Source organism: Micropterus salmoides, unplaced genomic scaffold (genome assembly GCF_014851395.1).
Source record: "Micropterus salmoides isolate LMB-PRFRI ecotype aquatic unplaced genomic scaffold, ASM1485139v1 Ms_hic_scaffold_15, whole genome shotgun sequence".
NCBI classification, from domain to species: Eukaryota; Metazoa; Chordata; class Actinopteri; order Centrarchiformes; family Centrarchidae; genus Micropterus; species Micropterus salmoides.
The window spans coordinates 16,918,270-16,927,583 of NW_024040596.1; positions in this window are offsets into that span (position 1 = coordinate 16,918,270).

Consider the following 9,314-nt stretch of genomic DNA (forward strand, 5'->3'; position numbering starts at 1 on the left):
TTGCTGCTCCTCTACAAATCGCTCTGGGACAGAAATATTTCTGATATTCTTGAGCCATGTGAACCTCCTACCACCCTTAGGACATCTGGGACTACTGGCTGTCCCAAGAGTCCGAACAAAACACGATCAAGCAGCATTCTGTTATCATGCAACACAGACCTGGAATACCCTTAAGCTTAGTTTTTAAATAGCTTTCATTTTTATTGTTTTGGATTGTTCTTAATTATTTAAATTGTGCATCTAAATGTTGGGGTATTTGCTTCCCATCCACCCTGAAGCACAGTGTTCACAGACATTTTTAACTCGTCACTGGAGACATGCCATGTGCCAGCCTGCTGCAAAGCATCCACCATCATCCCTGTCCCCAAAAAACCAAGGACCACAGGACTAAACAAATTCAGACCCGTCGCCCTGACCTCTGTGGTAATGAAGTCCTTTGAGCGCCTTGTGTTGTCCCACCTTAAATCCATCACAAACCTCTGCTGGAACCCCTGCAGTTCGCCTACAGCGCCATCAGGTCTGTAGATGATGCAGTGAACTTGCCCCTTCACTACATCCTTCCAGTACCTGGACTCCCCAGGAACCTATGCCAGGATACTGTTTGTGGATTTCAGCTCTGCTTTTAGCACCATCATCCCAGCCCTGCTGCAGGACAAGCTCTCTCCGCTGAATGTGCCTGACTCCACCTGCAGGTGGATCACTGACTTCCTGACGGACAGGAAGCAGCACGTGAAGCTGGGAAAACATGTCTCTGACCATCTGGTGACCTGGTGCAGCCACAACAGTCTGGAGCTCAACGCTCTAGACCATGGAGATAGCAGTGGATTTTAGAAAGAGCCCAGCCCCACCCTCCCTCATCATCCTGAGTGACTCCCCCGTCGCCACTGTGGACTCCTTCCGCTTCCTGGGCACCATCATCTCCCAGGACCTCAAGTGGGAGCTGAACATCACCTCCCTCACCAAGAAGGCCCAGCAGAGGATGTACTTCCTGTGGCAGCTGAAGAAGTTCAGACAATGTTGGTGCACCACCATCAATGAGTCCATCACGTACTCCATCACCATCTGGTACGCTGCAGCCACTGCCAGGGACAAGGGCAGGCTGCAGCGCATCATTTGCTCTGCAGAGAAGGTGATTGGCTGCAATCTTTAATCACGTCAGGACCTGTACGCCTCCAGAACTTTGAGGCGAGCAGGAAAAATTGCAGCTGACCCCTCCCACCCTGGAGACAAACTGTTTCAGACTCTCCCCTCTGGCAGGAGGCTGCGGTCCATCAGGACCAAAACCTCTCGCCACAAAAATTTGTTGTGTAACTTCACAGGGTGTAGGTATGACGTGCTTGGCATGGCCAAGTAAGTGTTGACAGTGAGTGTGCTTGTGTACGTACCTTATTCTTATACTGTACACGGTAGCCATTTTCCTTGAAAAAGAAGTGCTGCCAGACTTGCCTGTATTACCAGTTTTTTTTATCGCAATGCATCATCCTAAAAACACTCTTGCTGTCATGTCACAGGTCACAGCACATTTCCTCCCATTCATTGAGAAGAAAAAGGTGTAGGGAAAAATGGGATACAGGATGACTCTTAAGATCATCTTTACCATTACCTATTTTTGAGATGGGGGCTTTATTCTCATCGGTAATAACCATCTAGCATAATTGCCACTGGCAGAGTTACAGCTATTAACAAAGCTTTTTGTTAATTAACAAAGTTTTTTCATCTTCGTCTGCAACCTTGGAATAATATAAGTTTTTTAAGTGCAAATTTCATATGAATGCATTGAAGATTATTAATTATCAAATAAGTTATGTCAAGCAGGCAGCATGTACAAGAATTTAGCAACCAGTAGGTAAGTGTTCTAGACAAAAAACAACACAAATGAAGAACACGTCATAGTGTGAAAAGCTCTTCCTTCCAGTTCTTCCTTGAACAAAAGTCTGTCTTTCCACCAAATATCATTGAAATCTGTTTAGTAGTTATTGAGACATCTCTTTAAGTAATCGACAAACAGACAGACAACAGGGGGAAAATAACCCCCTTGGGAGAGGTAACAATAAACCCATTGTTTCCTTCGCCCCCTCGTCCAACTCGATTGTGGCTAATTAGAAACACCAGTGTACTGTTACACAGCGGTCTTCATGTGTACAGTGTACACACATGACCACAATTCACCCTTTGTCACAAAGCATGTTAATCATAGCCAGGCTGTCTTTGAGATAGCTTACTTCACACAAACACTGGTGAAGCTGTATCACAAGTCTCGTTGGGCTTTTCAAGTTACCGTGTGTAACTCTGAATTTTCCAAACCAGCAATGAGCTTGTTTAAGAAGTGGCATTTGTAGCAAATAGTCCAGTCAGATCAGGTACAGTGCAAGTGCTGTAAATGATATAGATCAAATAAACAGAAAGCACACAGTGATCTTACAGACACGTGAACACTGAGTCTTGGTCATTCAAAATGTAGATGTTGCTATGACACTACATATTGTTGAAATTCCATTATGCTGGATCATTCTTAGTTGAAATGTTCAGGTGTCTTCAAAGATTTGTTTGTTTTATTTTTGCAATGGCACAATGTGTTTAATTGATTATGTTAGTTTGTGCCAATAGGCCATGCCCCAGTTGTAGAAAACCTGTATGTAATTCCAAAAATAAATGCATGTGTTTTATATAATAAATTTAATGAAGATTGGATTAAAGTTGTGGTAAAAAAAAAGAAAGTCTAAATACCGATAATATTTCCTTCCATGCCTCTGAATTTTGGCGATATTAGCAGAACACAGGTTGTTTTATGAATGGCCAGTTGGTGGATATCCACCTTCCTGACTTTTTCCAAAAACTTTAAAGTAGTTTTAAATAACAAACAGACAGGCAGGACTGAAAACATGAAGTCCTGGATGGAAGTTAAATGACGGAATGAAAACGGAAGTAATAATAAAATATTGTCATGAAAAAGTGACAAATGAAAAACATTTTTTAACAGTGAAAAGTAATTTCAATTTAGTTGCCATGGCATAGATAGGATTACTGAATATACACTTCCCTATCACTGCCCCACTTTTACTAATCCTGCTTTTTCTCACTCTGTCTATATAAAGCCTTTCTATTATTAGACATACTTTCCATTGGTAAATACTTTATTATGTAACTGAGTCTATAAAAAGCATTTCTATTATTAAAGTCATCTTTGTGTACTGCATGGATGAAATAAGTGCAAAAGGAAAATGTATATGTTGTAAATGCTGCGAACATATGGTTTTTTATGTAAAGTCTTTAAAATGTTGCCCTATGAGCAGGCTTTTCCTTAAGTCTGTTATTCAACAGTAGGCTATTGAGTACTTCTTTAGTATCTGTCACTTTCAGTTACATGCACATGGGTTACAGTAAACAGTGAAATAATAAAACATCTAATGCCAAGTTTTAAAGGTGCTAGTGTGAGAAAGTATAGTTCTGTTTTTCTACATTCAGCTCATGCTGCATGTTATGATATATACATGTGTATGTGTGCTGCTATGACATTGCAGTCTTTAAAATGATTCATTTGTATTTATACTTAAAACATTAAGCACTTTCATTGGCAACATTATTTAAGTTTTGGCAGTTGCACTACAGGCATGTTCAAAAGTGTTTGCATAATACAGGAGCTCCATCTAGAGACAGAAACGTGTTTGCCGGTTCTTGTGGGCACATTCAACACCGCTATGTGACAAAATAACAATTATTCCAGCAGTGTGGTAATCAAGATACTGTAGTCCTTGACTTCATCCCACAACTTGCTTATTGTCTCATTCATTTTAAACTATGAAGATAAACACTGATCACGCTGTATTTAAGTGAAAGGGAGGTCTGCTAGGTTTGGTCTGTTTTTCACCGCAACACATGGACATTTTTATGAAGTAGTGAGTAAGTACAGATGCAGATATGGATGGTACTTGGGTCAGATAGGTCAGAGACCTAACCCTAACCGTTTGAAACAGCAGATATTTAGATTTTTTTAACTATAACTTAAAGCAGCACATTAGTTTGACATAATACAGTAAATTTCAAATTGTTAACAAACACACCCATGGTAAACCCACACATGTGTGTCTAATGATTTCAGTTACTTAGATTTCTTCTCAGCCTGTACAGACTGCCTTTGACTGACATCTGTCCCCTGTTAGCATTATTGCATATGTCAAGTTAGATTACACCTTTATTATTCTTTTTAATATACCATAGTTCCATGAAAAACACCTGTTGGTTTATGTGTGCAGGGCCTTTAAAATGTTCTGTATTAAGTGTAATGGGGAAGGTTTCGTAGCTATAAAGACCTTGTTACAATTGTGAATGTAAATGTAACCTGCTTTTACATGATAAAAACATACCATTTGTAGCCATAATATCCATCCATCCATCGTCAACTGCTTATCTGCGTACAGGGTCGCAGGGGGCTGGAGTCAGTCCCAGCTTATATTGGGCAAAAGGCGGGGTACACCCTGGACAGGTCACCAGTCCATCGCAGGGCTGTATCCATAATATCTGTTACAAAAACAATATTATTAGAGAACAAGTCGGGTTAGAATTTTGACTTCCAGTTTCATGTAATTACTCTACATTTCCACAAGGTGAAGTTGTGAGGCTATAAACAGGGGGACATTCATGAGGAAAACAATTTGGGGGAAAATAAGGCCTGTTAATGGGACTTAAACAACAACAAGTCTCAAAACATTTCTCATCCCTCATTTTACAATTTAAAGGCATTTCACTTCCTGCTTAATTGAAAAGCCATTTAAAAAACGATACCTGTGACTTTTTAATCATCAAGCACAATCTTAATTTCATGTTTACAACTGAAACTTGGTTGCACCAAGATAACAGTGCAGTTGTTGTTATCAAGTCTACCCCTCCCAACTTCAGCTTTATGAGCGAAGCTATAGTGCATTAGAAAGGAGGAGAAGCTGCCATTTTGTTTAATGATTCCCTCCAATGCAAGAAGATGTCTTATGGAAATGATGCGTCTTTTGAATATGTGGCTCTTCAGTTTGACTGTGCAGTTATTTCTGGTGATTTTAACATCAGTGTTGACAAACGTAGGACAAAGGGTCCAACAAAGTGTGTTGTGCCTCGGTCAATGAGCTTGTAGATCATTTAAATTCTAAAATTAGAAATGTTATTGATGCCATTGCACCCATTAAGGTAAAGACGGTCTCTAGTAAGAAAAGATCTCCATGGAGAAATTCCGTGCTGGTAAGAATAGAAAAAATAGGTGTGCAGGTGAATGCAAGTGGTGAAAAGCAAATCTCCATGGTCATTATGAAATCTATAAAGAGAGACTTTGCATTTATTATTTAGAACTGAGAAATGCAAGACGGTCCTTCTTCTCTGACAGCATCACCAAAAATACTAATAATGCACGTGCCCTGTCTGCTACTGTACCTATGAACTTCTATCTACCAGGACTTACAATAAATTTGCCTCCTTCTTCACTGACAGGTATTTCATGCCTCCCTATCAAGTACAAGGTATGGGTTGTTCCTGTGTCTACTTAAAACCAATTCAAATAGCATGACACAATTTGATACTGTCAACCATAAAAGCTTGGAGGGCTGCCTCAATATTCTGCCAACAGGCTTTTTCAGAAATGTTTTCAATTGCATGGCCTCAGTGATACAAATTGGCAACATGACTCTCAGGTTTCTTCCTACAGGCCTGAAAACTTTAATTAGTCATTAAGCCACTCTTAAAAAACAACAATCTAGACATGTTACTAATGAGCAATTAAATGCTTATATCAAACCTTCTGTTTTTAAGTAAAATAATTGAAAAAGCTGTTTAACACTAACTGACAACTAAACAACTGGCACTTAACAACTGTTTTGATATCTTCCAGTCAGTCTTTCGACCACCACCTAACAGCCCCACTTTCCATTTACTTTGCATAGGTTGAACTACCAAACAGTACACTGTAAATAATAAATAATTAGTTAGAAGTAGCTCCAACTACAACGGTGGAAAGCTGCTCACACACTTATGCATCAGTCCAATAATAAAATATATAATAGGAAACACTGACCAGAGACATTCTGCTCCATAATACGTTGGAGCAGCAAGTTTATCTTGCTGCTCCAAGTACTTACTTGGTAATACTTGTGTGCTATTAACTAAGTAAATTTTACTGGAGTATTTCTCACATGGTGGTATTGTTACTATTACTTAAGTAAATTACTTGTTTACTTCTTCCAGCACTGATTTGAGATGAAATCATATGGATGCCAGTATCAGCCCCAAAATCCATATTTTTTGCACACGTGCTTTTAATGCCATGCCATGTCAAAATGTCCACTGTGAAAAAGACCCATACTGGACTATTTAGCTATGCCTAATTTATTAGTTAGTGTATAATGTGTACTACATAAAACACAAAACAACCACTTAGTGATCTATTTTGCTACAGAGCTGGATAATAAAACATTGTTTTTCTGATTTGAAGTGACAAATAAATACATAAAATGATGGCTAAGGTTGTATTTGGAGTTGCTATCACAGACTGTAATGTTGCAATACCGTCAAATATCTGGCAGTGAGGTGAGAGGTTTGTAAACACTGCACATCCTGGACTCTACCAACGCCCGCGGGGCAGTGAGCTCACGTTGACGGCTACATCTCCACTTTAAAGCTTTACGAGGAGAAACTGGTTTATTTTTGCTCCGGGCAAGACTTTAGAGCTACATTTTGCGTGTATTGACTTTTTGACGACGGTTTGAAGGGACAAACATCTCCTTTGCTGTATAAAACATCCCCACCCCACCCCTTCTCTATCAGGAAGTGAGCTGCTCGTATGCTTTCAGCTCTGAATCAGCTGAGTTTGAGGATCCCGCCCCGTAATGGCTATCACCGCTGGTAGTCTAGGGATGTTTAGTGACATGCTCATCCTCAGGACACATTGCAGGGTTGCCACCTCTTTTTCTTTTGAGCGACTCCAGTGTGAAATATGCACCATGAGGACCGGGCTGTCGTTTCTTTGAGTCACACTGCTTTTGAAGCGGGTGTGCTCTGGCGCATCTTGGGCTTGTTTCGCAGTTGGTGAGTCATTGATGCACCTGATATAGCTAGCTAATTTTGTTTACGGTGGTTGTGTTTGCTCAAATGGTAATTGCTGTCTTCTTAAAACCAGAGGACTGTGATTTCTTTTGACACTTTAAAAACCATACTGTTTAAATATTACGTTAATGTTACGTTTTTAATGGCTAGCAAGGTATCTTCGAATTTTGCCTAGTTGAATTTTGTATTGACTAAATGTTATTAAGCTAGCTGTATGTATTTGACTCACGTGTCTGTAAAAGTACCTTGCTTGTTTTCTAGTCTTGGGGACAGTGACATAACGATGCAGTCTGTGGTCGTGCAGTTACATAATATACTCAGCGGCAGGCACTTCTGATGCCACAGGCCAAAAGCTGCAGCAGCCAACTGTCAGTTGGCCACAGTTTATGCTGTATGCTTTCTAATCTGCCATCTCACAGCTTCAGCACCGTCACATATAGACCGCAGTGATGGTGGCGTCAGGTGACACAGTCCATAGCGGGGCTTAGTGTGCCATAGTGCGTGTTTACTGTCCACCCTCAAAGCACACACTTGCCCAACAGCAGCCTGCCTGAATTGCATGGTTTTATCGCACTTGCTGTTTTTGCTGACACATAAAATGAGGAAGTACTTATAGATCTGCTTGGCCTACACGATTATCTCGCTGTCGCCTGTGATTACGCTGGGTTTTTAGGATCCTCATTTGCTTGAAGGTTGCACACAGATAAAGTAGACTCTTTGCAGGAAGAGTTATGGCCCATCTAATGAGATCCATCTGAGCAGGTTCTGTGTAGAATAGCATCACCTTTATGTTTACACATTATCTAACCACTCATAATTTTAATATCAGTGGGAAAAAGTTTAATCCACTGGTGACAGGCCCAAAGCCAGGATTTCACAAATTCTGCAGTCACGAGTCCTGCATGTGGCTTTTATGGATTAGAAGTTACTTGATGTCAATAGTCTTGTCCGGTTAGAGATGACTAACCACTTGCTATGCATTTTAACCATTTGATCATTTACAGACACATGCTATAAAAATGGATATGTGTAAGAAGGGGCAACAGGTGTTAATGGGTGCATATATTGCATTTTCTTTCTGTCGTACACAAAAAAAAGATGATGGTAATGCACACTGTTACCAAACCAACAGAAGCTGCATATTGCAACAGTTTGCTAAAACTGCCAAATAACAGTAAAGGCAAATGCATCCTAAATAAAGTAGTCAGAGTGTGATTGATATTATCGGACAGGCCAGTATTAGCTGCCAAGTTTAGCTTATTGTAGATATAGGCCTTTTGGTATTGGTCTGCGCTCTATTTGAGTGATCATAAACCCATTTAATATTACAATACAGGCTTCCACAGCCCACATGTTTCATGCAATGTTTATTATAGTGTAATTTTACGAAATTAAAAAATTTCATCTATCTGCTGAATCTTTGTTATATTTGAGTTGTTGTTCATAGTTTGTACTGATACTGATAGATTTCCAGTGATTCACTGTGTGAAATGTGTTATAATATTTTCACTGACGAGGTGTAACTGCTGCCGGTGTTATGAGAGGAGGTGATATGAGAAATAATCTTGACTCTCATACCTCTTCATCGCTTGAACACTTAGCTCACTCTTTTTACAAGTTATCTCTCCAGTTTTCTTTTATTCACTGACTGTCTTACATTCCTGCTTTTTGTTTTCCACAAGAAATAAACTCGCCTCTTCTTCTGTCTCATTCCAGAGGGTGAAGATCTGGGATCTACATTTATTTATTACTTGTGTAGTTGCAAATAATCAATATTGCCCACCGCAAGCTTAAAGAGACTAAAGTGATGTCTTCCAATATATGTATTATTATGTTGAATGAGGAACAAAAAAACACACCTTGTATTCAGTCTTTTTTAAAGATATTAACCAGAGTTCATCAGCAAATTTTCACATTTTCTAAACTTAAATAAGTAAATGGTATTTGTATTTTACAAATAACTCAAAAGATAAATCGGTAATTGAATTTACTTTGATTATTTTTGTGTCAATAGGCTGATCGTTTCACCACTAATACTGAGTCGCTCTGAGTACATGTTGTTGAGTTGGTCCACGATGGTAAAGCCCCTCTCAGCTCAGGCACACGGAGTCCAGATGTCTGTGCTCCTCTAATCCTGCCCTCCTTCTGCCCCGACCCATCTCTCTGTTTAGCTTTATTCAAATTCACTACGTGTGCGCGCACACATACACACACACACACACACACATACCACT